At 43.0% G+C, this 14,099-nt stretch overlaps 1 protein-coding gene and 1 pseudogene across 1 annotated transcript in view; one reads left to right on the forward strand and one right to left on the reverse strand.

The window, feature by feature from the left end:
- Positions 1 to 14,099, forward strand: part of FRAS1 (Fraser extracellular matrix complex subunit 1) — a 446,975-nt gene that overhangs the window by 211,281 nt on the left and 221,595 nt on the right. The window lies entirely within an intron of this gene.
- LOC132480359 (LIM/homeobox protein Lhx2-like) lies at positions 8,843 to 10,067 on the reverse strand (annotated as a pseudogene).

Here is a 14,099-nt window from a genome sequence, read left to right on the forward strand (position 1 = left end):
CATTTAACCACTTTGAGCCTCAGTTTCCTCCATTGTAAAATGGGGATAATATTATCTACTTTAAGCCATTAATATGAAGGTTAGAAAAGATGTTTGAAAATGTAAATATATTATGACTGACACATAGTATGTGGACAATAAAAGGCAGCTATTGTCATTATCAAATCTGTACCTTTATTTTTCAATTTATGCAAATGAAAACCAGATAGCTTGCATTAGTAAACAAAGGGTTTTGTGCCATTTGTGTCTGATTTTAAACAACTTTTATATATTATGGAGAAGTGAGTATAATATAGAGAACGGTTTACTGTATTCATCACAAGTTGAGATCATTTTATTTTCTTTAAATGCTTCGATTAAATGATGAGAATCTGGAATGATTTGTTTCTTAGCCAACATTAAGGTATATTTAGAAGGAAAACTTATGAGAAGAAAACCTGTAAAATTTACATATAGGATGCTGACCTGGCTGAAATTTAAAAGCTGTAGTTTGAACAGAAGAATTTCTAAAGTTAATTATTTGTTGGAATTTTGTTTGACTGGAGCAGCCCAACCATTTGTGGACGTGAAGCACTGACCCCTTGCAGCCAGGCCCAAAGCAGTACTTGCTGGGTCTCAGCATTATATTCTGCTTGTGGCTGAGCCCAGCCTGGCCATGCCCAGGAAGAACCTATTGGCAAAGGCATTTATGAAACTGATGTTCTGAAATCCTCAAGAAAATAGGAGCCCTCCTTGTTCTGTTGGGATAGCCACTGTCAAGCTGGTTTCTTCCATGGCCCCTCCAACATCCCCCAGAACTGAAGGGTCAGTCCAAATTTCACTGCCAGATCACATATTCAGTCTGGGGGCCCAGCACATCCTACCAGTCTGTCTTCGCTCGTTTTGTTCTGCTCTTTAAATCATATGTATGTTCAAACCTCTGGTATTCTACAGCAATTATGGTGTCTCACTTAATTGCTGAGTGTCTTGTAAAGGGGACTTATTGCTTCAAGTGATATTCCCATCTCCTTCATTCTGTTCATGCAACTAATATTTGTTGAGTCTCTTCCACCTCCCAGGCACTGGGATACTGCAGTGAACTGACGGAAAACTGCCCTGTGGTTCAGGAACTTACGTTCTCAATGGGAGAAGAGTGTCAGTAAATAAGTAAATAAATAAGATCATTTCAAATAGTTCCCATTATATGAATTCATTACTTTCAGTGCTATAAAGACAGTTTAAAGGGCTTCCCTGGTGGCGCAGTGGTTGAGAGTCTGCCTGCCAATGCAGGCGACACGGGTTCGAGCCCTGGTCTGGGAGGACCCCACATGCCGCGGAGCAACTAGGCCCGTGAGCCACAACTACTGAGCCTGCGCGTCTGGAGCCCGTGCTCCGCAATAAGAGAGGCCGCGATAGTGAGAGGCCTGTGCACCGCGATGAAGAGTAGCCTCCGCTTGCCACAACTAGAGAAAGCCCTCGCATAGAAACAAAGACCCAGCACAGCAAAAATAAATAAATCGATTAATAAACTCCTACCACCAACATCTTAAAAAAAAAAAAAAAGACAGTTTAAAAAGTCTCTTATAGGAAGTGACTGATTACTGAGGCAGGGACGGGTCTTATCCTTCTGAATTCCCCACAGTGCTGAGCACATATAAGGCCCTCTGGAACAACTTTTGATTGAAAAAAGTGTGATTTAAACCACTGCACAGAGGAGAAAGCATAGGATTGTACAGGCATGCCTAGACTCTGGCTTCCTGGTAACCCTACTTCCATTTAGCTTTTATTATTTACTCCCTGTCAGCAACTTCTGGCTACCTGTGGCCTCAGGAAAATTACAGAATCTTATTTTTCCCACCCTTCTTTTTCTTGTCTTTATTTACCTCTTCTCTAAGATAACTGGGTGCCTTATGAGTGCTGAAACAGTGATTCTTCTTAAAAAAACCTGTCACCGGAACTTGGGAAGTATCCACGGGGTGTTTTAAGCCATTCAGAAGGGAGGACAACAGAAGTGCCCTCCTAGAATGTTCGTTTCCTGAGTAAACTAGGCCCAGTGAAGCAGGTGACAATTGTATTCCAAATCCCCTCCCTCTCTGGACATTCTTGAAAAGAATAAATGGAGAGAGGAAGGAAAAAGCAGCTGGTGGTGTTTTGCTTGGGGCCTCTGCTCTAGCAGGCGACTGGCTGTGTTTGGCATTTGTGCTGCTCATTGGACCCTTGCTGTGTATGCCAAAGGCAGATGACGGAACAGAAGTATCACATACCAGCCGAGAAAGCCCGCCACAAGTGCAAGGGAGTTTATCTTCCAGACAGATCCCATTCTTCCTGACAAATCTGACCCCCCAAATATTTCAGCTATGGATTACAAAGTAGTGACAAGTCTTCTGGCTTTCTGCCCAGCTCTTAGTGTTCTCAGTTATTTTAGCTAGACTGTGTGGCGTACATTTGTACATTCTTTCTCTCTTTTCCCCATTCCCCACCCAGAACCCTCCCTGCTCTGCCCTCCCCTCCCTTTTTTACGCTGCCCACAGAGCACCCAGCACCTCCATGCTAATCACTGCTCAGATCTGAGCAGGCTGCGCCAGTGCGGCCAGGAAGTCTGGGAACTTGCCCATCAAAAGCCTGGTTTGGGCTGGTGGTCCCTCCTTTGGGTCTTTAGTTTCTATAGACACGTAGATTCAAGGTATCACTGGAAAAATCGATAGCCATTTAATTAACACGAGCTGAGGAGAACCCCAGGGAGTCCAAGCAGCTGAGAGTTGCCAATGGTCACAGTGGATGAGTGGAATCTGAGAACTCTGTTTGGCTGTCAGGCTCAGCCTAGGTGGCCACCGCATTTGAAAACCCTCAGGGTGTGCTGTGTTGTTGATTTAGGAGTATAGGTAGAGGGGCAGCAGACAGAAAGGATAACCTGAGGAGTGTTCCTGGTGAGCTGAATGTCTGCCTTCACCCTCTCACTTATGTACCATTGAAAAGCTAGCCTGCTTGTAAATCTCTCTCCATGTGGACCTGCCAAAGCCTCCGTCAGCTGGGAAGTCGTTCCTTCAGTTCAAGCTCTCTGTCTACAGAAGACCCTGCTAAAAATTCAAATACGTCACCAAGACAAGCAAATCATTCAGCTGTATCACAAATGTGGTTAATAGATTAACTAGCTATTTACCCAGCACCTGCCTTAGGGAACAGGACTATAAGCTTTTTTTTTTCTCCTTTAGAAATTTTTTCCCCGAAGTACCAGATGAATTCATCTAATAAAGTCAGTAAAATTCAAGGCACATAAAATCAGTGAAATCCCTGACTCAAGCTCTCCCAAATCATGGCTGTTGGTATTTTGGTGAATGTCTTCCTAATTTATGTAGAGAGTGTATGTGTGTGTGTGTGTGTGTGTGTGTGTCTGTGTCTGTGTTGTGCACACAGACACATATAGATGCATTTATTTTTCAAAAGTAAAATCACACTCCGTATATAGTTTTATTGCCTGTTTTCCCCATGCTATTTATTATCCTTCTACAACATCTTTTTAAAGCTGTTGTATAACTTTCCATCTGTGGCTGTGCAAGAATTCATTTAGCCAGTCCTCTGTTTGACATTCCTTCCTCATTTTTCCATGATCATAAATAACCATGATGTAAACATTTTTAATAGAAATTGTGGTAAATATGTTTGATTAAGGTAAATTCTTAGACACGTAATTGCTGGCCCTAAGTGTATATAGGCACATATTTAAGCTTTTGACACATGTTAACATATTACCCTCTTTTAAAGAAGCTGTAATTTGCACTTCTGCTAGAAACACATGAGGGTGCCTACCTCCTACTCCCCTTGTCAGCACTAGGTATTACGATTCTCACTGCATTTGTCAATTTGATTGATGTAAAATGTAATCTTGTCTGTTTATTTATTTATTTATTAATACTTATTTGGGGGATTTATATGAAGGGAGTTGAATTAATCATACTTACCCGTTCATGGCCCCCTTTCATCATTGGCCTGTGCCAGGCTATTCTCCTTATCTATCTGTCTATCTCCCTGTCTGTCTACTCCTTTTGTCCCCATAACCTATTCCCACTTCCTTTCTCCCCAGCTCCCCACTTAAGTAACTATTCTAATGCAATTTAAAGTGGATTTGTTGTATGTGTGTGCTCTTATTGTTTTGTATGCATGCATTTTAAATATCCATACCTATTACTAGGTGGATATTTCATTCTTTTCCCTTTTTTTTTTTTTTTTAGCTTCAATAAGTGGTTTTTTTACTGGTTAGATTTTACAACTTCTGATATTTGAATAGACTTCCAACTTAAAATTCTAAAGCAACAAAGTGACCATTGGAGGGGGTTGATTTTTTTCTTTCTTTGTTTTTTTTTTTTTCTTTTTAGGACTATTAAAAGTAACAAACTTTTTTTTTTCTCTTTTTTACATTTTTGCTCTGGTCATAAATATACAGAGAGAAAAAGAGGGAGAGAAAAACGAACAAGTCATCCAAAGTATGGAGATAAAACAGTATTCCTAAGGCACGTGGCAGTCTTAGAAAATACAGAAGCTCTAACCATCTTAAATTATTTGTTGTTTTTCCTCACTCAGTCCACAAACTGTACAGTGACACAAATGCTGTGTTGCAGATAGATCTTCCAAGTAATTCCAGTCCACACCGCTGTGTCAGCCGGGGGCGCAATTATTTTCTTCCTCAGTTTCCAGGTGAGATCCTAAAATGTGGTTAGCTAGTTGCTCAAAGCCTCTATTTTAAAATACATTTGGGCTGATTGGTTCAAGATGGCTGAGTAGAAGGACGTGCACTCACTCCCTCTTGCGAGAGCACCGGAATCACAACTAACTGCTGAACAATCAATGACAGGAAGACACTGGAACTCACCAAAAAAGATACCCCACATCCAAAGGCGAAGGAGAAGCTACAGTGAGACAGTAGGAGGGGCACAATCACAATGAAATCAAATCCCATGACTGCTGGGTGGGTGACTCACAAACTGGAGAACACTTATACCACAGAAGTCCACCCACTGGAGTGAAGGTTCTGAGCCCCACCTCAGGCTTCCCAACCTGGGGGTCCAGCAATGGGAGGAGGAATTCCTAGAGAATCAGATTTTGAAGGCTACTGGGATTTGATTGCAGGACTTCAACAGGACTGGGGGAAACAGAGACTCCACTCTTGGAGGGCACACACAAAGTAGTGTGTGCATCGGGACCCAGGGGAAGGATCAGTGACCCCATAGGAGACTGAACCAGACCTACCTGCTAGTATTAGAGGGTCTCCTGCAGAGTCGGGGTGGGGGGCTCTGTCTCACTGTAAGGATAAGAACACTGGCAGCAGAAGTTCTGGGAAGTATTCCTTGGCATGAGCCCTCCCAGAGTCAGCCATTAGCCCCACCAAAGAGCCCAAGTAAGCTCCAGTGTTGGGTCACCTCAGGCCAAACAACCAACAGGGAAGGAACCCAGCCCCACCCATCAGCAGTCAAGTGGATTACAGTTTTACTGAGAACTGCCCACCAGAGCACAGCCAGCTCTACCCACCACCAGTCGCTCCCATCAGGAAACTTGCACAAGCCTCTTAGATAGCCTCATCCACCAGAGGGCAGATAGCAGAAGCAAGAAGAACTACAATCCTGCAGCCTGTGGAACAAAAACCACATTCACAGAAAGATAGACAAGATGAAAAGACAGAGGGCTATGTACCAGATGAAGGAACAAGATAAAACCCCAGAAAAACAACTAAATGAAGTGGAGATAGGCAACCTTCCAGAAAAAGAATTCAGAATAATGATAGTGAAAATGATCCAGGACCTCGGAAAAACAATGGAGGCAAAGATCGAGAAGATGCAAGAAATTAGGGGGCTTCCCTGGTGGCGCAGTGGTTGAGAGTCCGCCTGCCGATGCAGGGGACACAGGTTCGTGCCCTGGTCCGGGAAGATCCCACATGCTGCGGAGCAGCTGGGCCTGTGAGCCACGGCTGCTGAGCCTGCGCGTCCGGAGCCTGTGCTCTGCAACGGGAGAGACCACAACAGTAAGAGGCCTGCGTACCACAAAAAAAAAAAAAAAAAAAAAAAAAAAAAAGAATTGTTTAACAAAGACCTAGAAGAATTAAAGAACGAACACCTAGAAGAATTAAAGAACAAACAAACAGAGATGAATATTACAATAACTGAAATGAAAAATATACTAGAAGGAATCAGTAGCAGAATAACTGAGGCAGAAGAACGGATAAGTGACCTGGAAGATACAATAGTGGAAATAACTACCACAGAGCAGAATAAAGGAAAAAATGAAAAGAAATGAAGACAGCCTAAGAGACCTCTGGGACAACATTAAACACAACAACGTTCACATTATAGGGGTCCCAGCAGGAGAAGAGAGAGAGAAAGGACCTGAGAAAAATATTTGAAGAGTTTATAGTCGAAAACTTCCCTAACATGGGAAAGGAAATAGCCACCCAAGTCCAGGAAGTGCAGAGAGTCCCAGGCAGGATAAACCCAAGGAGAAACATGCCGAGACACATAGTAATCAAATTGACGAAAATTAAACACAAAAATTATTGAAAGCAACAAGCGAAAAATGACAAATAACATACAAGGGAACTCCCATAAGGTTAAAAGCTGATTTCTCAGCAGAAACTCTACAAGCCAGAAGGGAGTGGCATGAGATATTTAAAGTGATGAAAGGGAAGAACCTACAACCAAGATTACCCGGCAAGGATCTCATTCAGTTTTGACAGAGAGATCAAAAGTTTTACAGACAAGCAAAAGCTAAGAGAATTCAGCACCACCAAACCAGCTCTACAACAAAGGCTAAAGGAACTTCTCTAAGTGGGAAACACAGGAGAAAAAAATGACCTACAAAAACAAACCCATAACAATTAAGAAAATGGTAATAGGAACATACATATCAATAATTACCTTAAATGTGAATGGATTAAATGCTCCAACCAAAAGACACAGGCTCGCTTGAATGGATACAAAAACAAGACCCATATATATGCTGTCTACAAGAGATCCACTTCAGACCTAGGGACACATACAGACTGAAAGTGTGGGGATGGAAAAAGATATTCCATGCAAATGGAAATCAAAGGAAAGCTAGAGTAGCCCTACTCATATCAGATAAAATAGACTTTAGAATAGAGAATGTTACAAGAGACAAGGAAGGACACTACATAATGATCAAGGGATCAATCCAAGAAGAAGATATAGCAATTATAAATATATATGCACCCAACATAGGAGCACCTCAATACATAAGGCAAGTGCTAACAGCTATAAAAAAGGAAATTGACAGTAACACAGTAATAGTGGGAACTTTAACACTTCACTTACACCAATGGAGAGATCATCCAAAATGAAAATAAATAAGGAAACAGAAGCTTTAAATGACACAGTAGACCAGATAGATTTAATTGATATTTAGAGGACATTCCATCCAAAAACAGCAGATTACACTTTCTTCTCAAGCGCACATGGAACATTCTCCAGGATAGATCACATCTTGGGTCACAAATCAAGCCTCAGTAAATTTAAGACAATTGAAATCATACCAAGCATCTTTTCTGACCACAGCTCTATGAGATTAGAAATCAATTACGGGGAAAAAAACATAAAAAAAACAAACACATGGAGGCTAAACAAAATGTTACTAAATAACCAAGAGATCACTGAAGAAATCAAAGAGGAAATCAAAAAATACCTAGAGACAAATTACAGTGAAAACACAATGCAAAACCTATGGGATGCAGCAAAAGCAGTTCTAAGAGGGAAGTTTATAGCAGTACAAGCCTACCTCAAGGAACAAGAAAAATCTCAAATAAACAATCTAACCTTACACCAAAATGAACTAGAGAAAGAACAACAAACAAAACCCAAAGTTAGTAGAAGGAAAGAAATCTTAAAGATCAGAGCAGAAATAAATGAAATAGAAACAAAACAATAGCAAAGATCAATAAAACTAAAAGCTGGTTCTTTGAGAAGATAAACGAAATTGACAGGCCATTAGCCAGACTCCTCAAGAAAAAGAAGGAGAGGACTCAAATCAATAAATCAGAAATGAAAAGGGAGAAGTTACAACAGACACCACAGATATACAAAGCATCCTAAGAGACCACTATAAGCAACTCTATGCCAATAAAATGGACAACCTGGAAGAAATGGACAAATTCTTAGAAAGGTATAACCTTCCAAGACTGAACCAGGGAGAAAGAGAAAATATGAAGACCAATAACAAGTAATGAAATTGAAACTGTGGTTAAAAATCTTCCAACAAACAAAAGTCCAGGACCAGATGGCTTCACAGGTGAATTCTAGCAAACATTTAGAGAAGAGCTAACACCCATCCTTCTCAAACTCTTCAAAAAAATGGCAGAGGAAGGAACACTCCCCAACCTATTCTAATAGGCCACCATCACCCTGATACCAAAACCAGACAAAGATACCACAAAAAAAGAAAATTATAGACCAATATCACTGATGAATATAGGTGCAAAAATCCTCAATAAAATACTAGCAAACAGAGTCCAACAACACAGTCAAAGGATATACACCATGATCAAGTGGGATTTATCTCAGGGATGCAAGGATTCTTCAATATACGCAAATCAGTCAATGTGATACACCATATTAACAAACTGAAGAATAAAAACCATATGATCATCTCAATAGATGCAGAAAAAGCTTTTGACAAAATTCAACACCCATTTATGATAAAAACTCCCCAGAAAGTGGGCATAGAGGGAACCTACCTCAACATAATAAAACCCATATATGATGAACCTTGGGAAGCTGTAATTCATAATCAAATAAATGTTTTATTTTATGCGTGTAAAAAAAATACACTTGGAATTCAACTAAAGATAATTTCTTTTTTTAAATCACTTGTGGGGCAGGGGCAAGGGGCCGAGAATCATTAGAAAAGGCTGGTTAAGAGTCATTTGCGAGGGACTGTGAGGCTCGTGGTCCTCCAGGTTACCAGGCCCAGAAGTTAAGACGGACATCACGGTCTGTGGGGCTGGTCAGGTCTGTGAGGGTGGTGGGCGTCCTGGGGTGGCTGAGCAAGGCCTTGGACAGCTCCGAGGCCGGCCCCCTATGGCGTCCCCATCTGCAGTGCCGCCTCTGTCAACTTGTCCATGCCTGTGTTTTCCCGCCGTACTAAGTTGCGCCTGAACTTGGCCTGGGCGTTCTGAGACGAGACCTGGAGGACCCGCTTGGTGAGGCCCGTCTTTTGCGTGAGCTGCTTCAAGTCCTTGGCGTCGGGGTTGTGGTTAACGGCAAAGACTTCACGGTCTGGAGCTGGTGGTGCTTCAGGGAGTTGCGCATGCACTTTGTCTTCCGGCTGCTCGGGTACTGCTGGTTGCAGTCCAGATGCCCCACATCATTCCTGTTCCAGCTCAGTGCAGCGTTGTAGGTCGCCGGGTCCACCCCGGGCCCGAGGCTCTTGCGCTTCCTCAGCCGCCCCTTCTGCACTGTGCCTATGCTATTGTAGTAGGGAAGACCCAGAGGGTTGGCCCCCGCTGCACCCAACCCTGCGCTCTTGGCCACGTCGGCGTGGTTGATGTGCGCGAGGTACTCGCCCTGCAGCAGTGCCCTGACATGCAAGCGTGCAAGCGGCTGTAGACCAGCCAGCCCTTCATGCGGAAGTGGTCACCCATGGTCAGCATTTTGTTACACGTAGTGCACGTGAAGCAGTTGAGGTGATAAACCAAGTCCCAAGCTCGCATCACCATATCTGAGGCCGAGATGCCTAGGTGGTAGCGGGCACAGCGCTGCACGGAGAACCACCTGTAGTAGTCTTCCTTGCAGTAGATGCTTCCATCCTTGCTGAAACAGGTGAGCTCCGACTCCAGGTTGAGCTTTGCACTCTCAGCGCTTGAGGCAGCGCATGTGCCACTGCTTGTCCACCGCCAGCAGGTAGTAGCGGTCGGAGATCTTAACCCCACAGCTGGCGCAGAGCGCAGCGCGGTCACTCCTAATGGACGGCATTGTCGTCTCCGTGTCGCCGCAGTCGATGGCGGAGCTGATGGCGGGAGCCTCGCTCTTGGCCCTGCGGTCCATCTCGTCGATGACCCCGTGCACCTCGGGGCCCAACCAGCTGTGGAACTGTATCGCGGGGGGACCAGCGGGGCCGGGGGCACGGCTCCTCCGCCTCCTTTTTTTAAATTTTAAAGACTTAAAAAACTTTTAGAGCCATTTTAGGTTCACAGCAAAATTAAAAGAAAAGTGCAGAGATTTCCCATATACTCCCTGCCCCAACACATGCTCAGCCTCCCCCATTATCAACATCCTACACCAGAGTGGTACATTTGTTACAAAGGATGAACCATTCTTTTCCTTTGTTTCCCTCATTAAATAAGCACTGTTATTAAGATGCATACATGTTGCTATATGTACATCCAATCCATTGCATCTAGTTGCTGTTCTCCTGTGTAATTTGTATATCTCTGCCTATTCATGAGGCCGAAGGTGTTTTTCATGTGTTGTTGTTGTTTTTTATAAGTTTATTTTTATTTTTGGCCGCGTTGGGTCTTTGTTGCTGCTTGAGGGCTTTCTCTAGTTGCGGCGAGCGGGGGCTACTCTTTGTTGCAGTGCGTGGGCTTCTCATTGCGGTGGCTTCTCTTGTTGCGGAGCACGGGCTCTAGGCGCATGGGCTTCAGTAGTTGTGGCACATGGGCTCAGTAGTTGTGGCTCATGGGCTTTGGAGTACAAGCTCAGTAGTTGTGGCACATGGGCTTAGTTGCTCCGTGGGTTTTTCATGTGTTTTTATTTTTCTATTATGAACTCCCTCAAGTACATACCGGTTTTCAGAACATGTAGAGACCAGGCATTCCAATGTCAGGTGCAAAAGCTTCTGTTGGCACAGGGAGGAAGGTTGACGGCAGAGACCAGTCTAGTAGGGGACAGAAACAGATGGGAGTAAAAGGATCAAAAATGATGGTGACTCAGATGCACTTCACTTTTAGATTTGTCTGGCATCTGTGCTTCTTAGGCTAGTAGCCTTGGTCTCAGGTGCGGCTGTTATGAGGGGAGGGGAACATAGTCTGCCCAGCATCTCGGCTTGGCCTTGTGCTTCACAGAGCTATTCTCAGTCACTTTCCAAAGGGCTTTTGTTGATGTTTTGTAGCAATTACAAGGAAAGAGCTCTAGAGTGCGAGGCCCCTGGGAAAGGCTGGAGCCCCTTTACGTAACTGCTGGAAGAATCCCTGCTGATTCTGTTACTTCCCTTCACTCCCTTTCTAAGTGAACCTTCCTTTCCCACAGTCTTTTTCACCCTTACCCCTCTGTCTTGCGTTACATTTTAATTTGCTCCCTAAATAATTTCTTTGCTTTCGATGCCACCTGAAACAAGATTTGTTAGGTCTCATAGGGTGTGCCACTCATATGATCACATACAACATTCTCTGCTTTCTCAAATATGTCATCTCGCCATATCCCCATGAGTTAAGTACAACAAATATTATTATTCCCACTTTACAGGTTAGGAAAGCAAGGAACAGTGAAGTTGAGTTTAAATAGATATTTTTTTTCATCCAACAAGAGCTTCTTGTTAGAAATTTACTCACTGTCTCCTGATAATACTTTAAAACTTGGCAAGTCCTTCCTAGTCATTTGTGAGATATGAATGATTGCAGTTGCCACGACATGGATAATGAAGGAATTTGCCTTGTGTGTGATGTGCTTGCTTGTGTCTGGAGTTTGGGCTGCTTTGTGTAGTTGAGAGTGAAAACTTGGCAGTTTGGAAATCTGAACTACAGCCTCACTGATGACTAAAAGTGCCTGATGATCAAGTGTGCTAATTCCCTGCTAATGGAAGGGAAACTTATTCCAAAAGACCCTGGAGAAGGCAAGGATCTGAGGCTCCTTCAGTTTGAACTGAAGGCTAAGCCCATGGGAATATGTATCTATTGCCTGGGATCTGGGAAGGCTTCCTGGAAAATAAGAAGTGGTTCGTAGGAAGTGCTTTTAACACTTCCTTGGAAAAGGGCTGCATTTTATTCTTCGAGTAGCACAGGTTAAATTTTTTTATAGCAATCTTCTATTTCAAAATTATCAAGTATGAAAATAAGTTTGATATTTTTAGAGCAGGATTTCAATATAGAGTTGCCAAAAGAAGAGTAATTCATTCCTTTTCATTTTGAAGTAAATTGCTCAGCAAGCCAACGCATGTCTTGTCATGCTCCAGAAAAATCAGGGGCTTTCCTAAATAAATTATCTACTGCATGTGAGATAAGACAATGGCTTTATCTTATTTGTCCTCTGTTTTAACTTACTGCTGCAATTTTCACAATATACACTTCGAACCCTGGGTGAGCTGAAATGTATCACTAAGAGAAATTATGCTGAAAAGTCAGGGACTGACCTTTTATTTTTGTAATAACCCAAATGTAATAAAAGCCCCATGTAAAATAAGCCTGCAAGAAGAGATTATCTGCAGTAGCATATGTTCAGTGTTAGAAATTAGAAATCAATTGCAAAACACAGTGGGAGTATGTCATTTTAAGAAATGACAGCTCAAAAAAAAAAAAAAAAAAAAGGAAAGAAAAGAAGTGACAGCTCAGCATAGTCCTGTGTTGAAATAAAAATCCCTTCTGCTGTCCTGCCCGGCCATGGAACATGCCTTTTATTTGAGATGGAAAAAAGAGAAGGCCCAGCATCACATTTGGTATTCAATGTAGATGCAGCATAAATATTTGTCATCATAAGCAGATCTGGACTCCAGTATTTATTAGGTAAATTTTATAGCTCTGAATGTATCTATCTTATCATATCTTTAGACTCTGACCTCATGCTTAGTTGTTTCCATACAGAAGGTAAAAACTGGTAGGATGAATCCCCCATAACCAATGAAAAAAATCTGCTGTGCATTCACTTAACATGCATTTAATGAATACTGACTTTATACCAGGCATCAATCTGAATACTGGGGGTTTAAAACATAGCCTCTGTTTTGGAGGATATTACATCCCATTGAATGGGATTGATTTGTAACTGAATCATTAGTACAGTAGGATAAATAGCATGAGAGGCACATACAAAGTGCTGCAGAAACATAGAGGAAGGAGTGACTGACTTTGTCTGGACAAGTTCAGCAAAGCTTCACAGAAGTAGTGACAACTTAGGAGGCCTCTCAGGTGTAAACAGGATTACAGAGGCTGTGGAAGGAGCCAGAGGCATTGCTGGCTGGGTCGGTCCTGGGCGGGGCATCCAGAAGCCTTGATCAGTCACATGGCATGCTTAGAGCACCCTGTTCCATAGAACTGGTGTAGATGAGGGGGAGGTAGCAGAAGGTAGAGCTGAAATGCTAAGTAGGGCTCAGTTTGTGATGGGTCTGAGTGCCGTCCCTAAGTCTGTAGCCTCTATCCTGCTCATCATTTGACCCCCATTCTGAATGGCAGCACCAGGGGTAATATTAAAAATATTTAACAAGCAGCATGGCACAGATCAGATCGGTTGGAAGGAGGGGAGACCCGAGACCCTCTCCTGTGTCAGACCTTTTGTTGTTGGAGCATGGTGTCTGCCAGCGTTCCCAGGGCTGCAGCCAGAATATCAGGGAGGGGGCCAGGATGACAGCCATTTACCAACCAGCTTGGAAGTATTTTTACTTTCTTAACTGCCAGTGCAGCTGAGTATCTGTTAAACGCTCCAAAAAGCAAAACTGATCAATTCCACCGCCCTGATTAAAACTTTTACAGGATGAAATCCCCTGCCTGCCTGATACTGGTGATCTGACCCCTGTTGTCTTTTTTGCCTCACTCCCCATCATCCCCTCGGGCACTTACTCCCCAGGGCCCTGGCTCACCTGTGTCAGCTGGGAAAGCCCCACAGGCTAGCCCTGCACCTCGATTGTGGTAGGTGCTTCTGTCAAACATTGATAGACAGATTAGCCTGGCATGTCTTCTTAGAAATGCAGTTGGGTTTTCGTTTGTTTGTTTGCTTGTTTGTTTAGGTAATGGCTTTGAATCAACTCCATTTCCTCAGTAAGGCAGAGGCACTTAACACTGAGAGACACTTCAGATACTGATTGTAATCAGTATTGGAAGAGTAGTTGAATAAATGAATGACAGACACATTTCATGTGCATTCAGGGTGGAATTTGATACTGGGATCTTTGCATCCACATATTTAGTTTTAATG

Source organism: Mesoplodon densirostris, chromosome 1 (genome assembly GCF_025265405.1).
Source record: "Mesoplodon densirostris isolate mMesDen1 chromosome 1, mMesDen1 primary haplotype, whole genome shotgun sequence".
NCBI classification, from domain to species: Eukaryota; Metazoa; Chordata; class Mammalia; order Artiodactyla; family Ziphiidae; genus Mesoplodon; species Mesoplodon densirostris.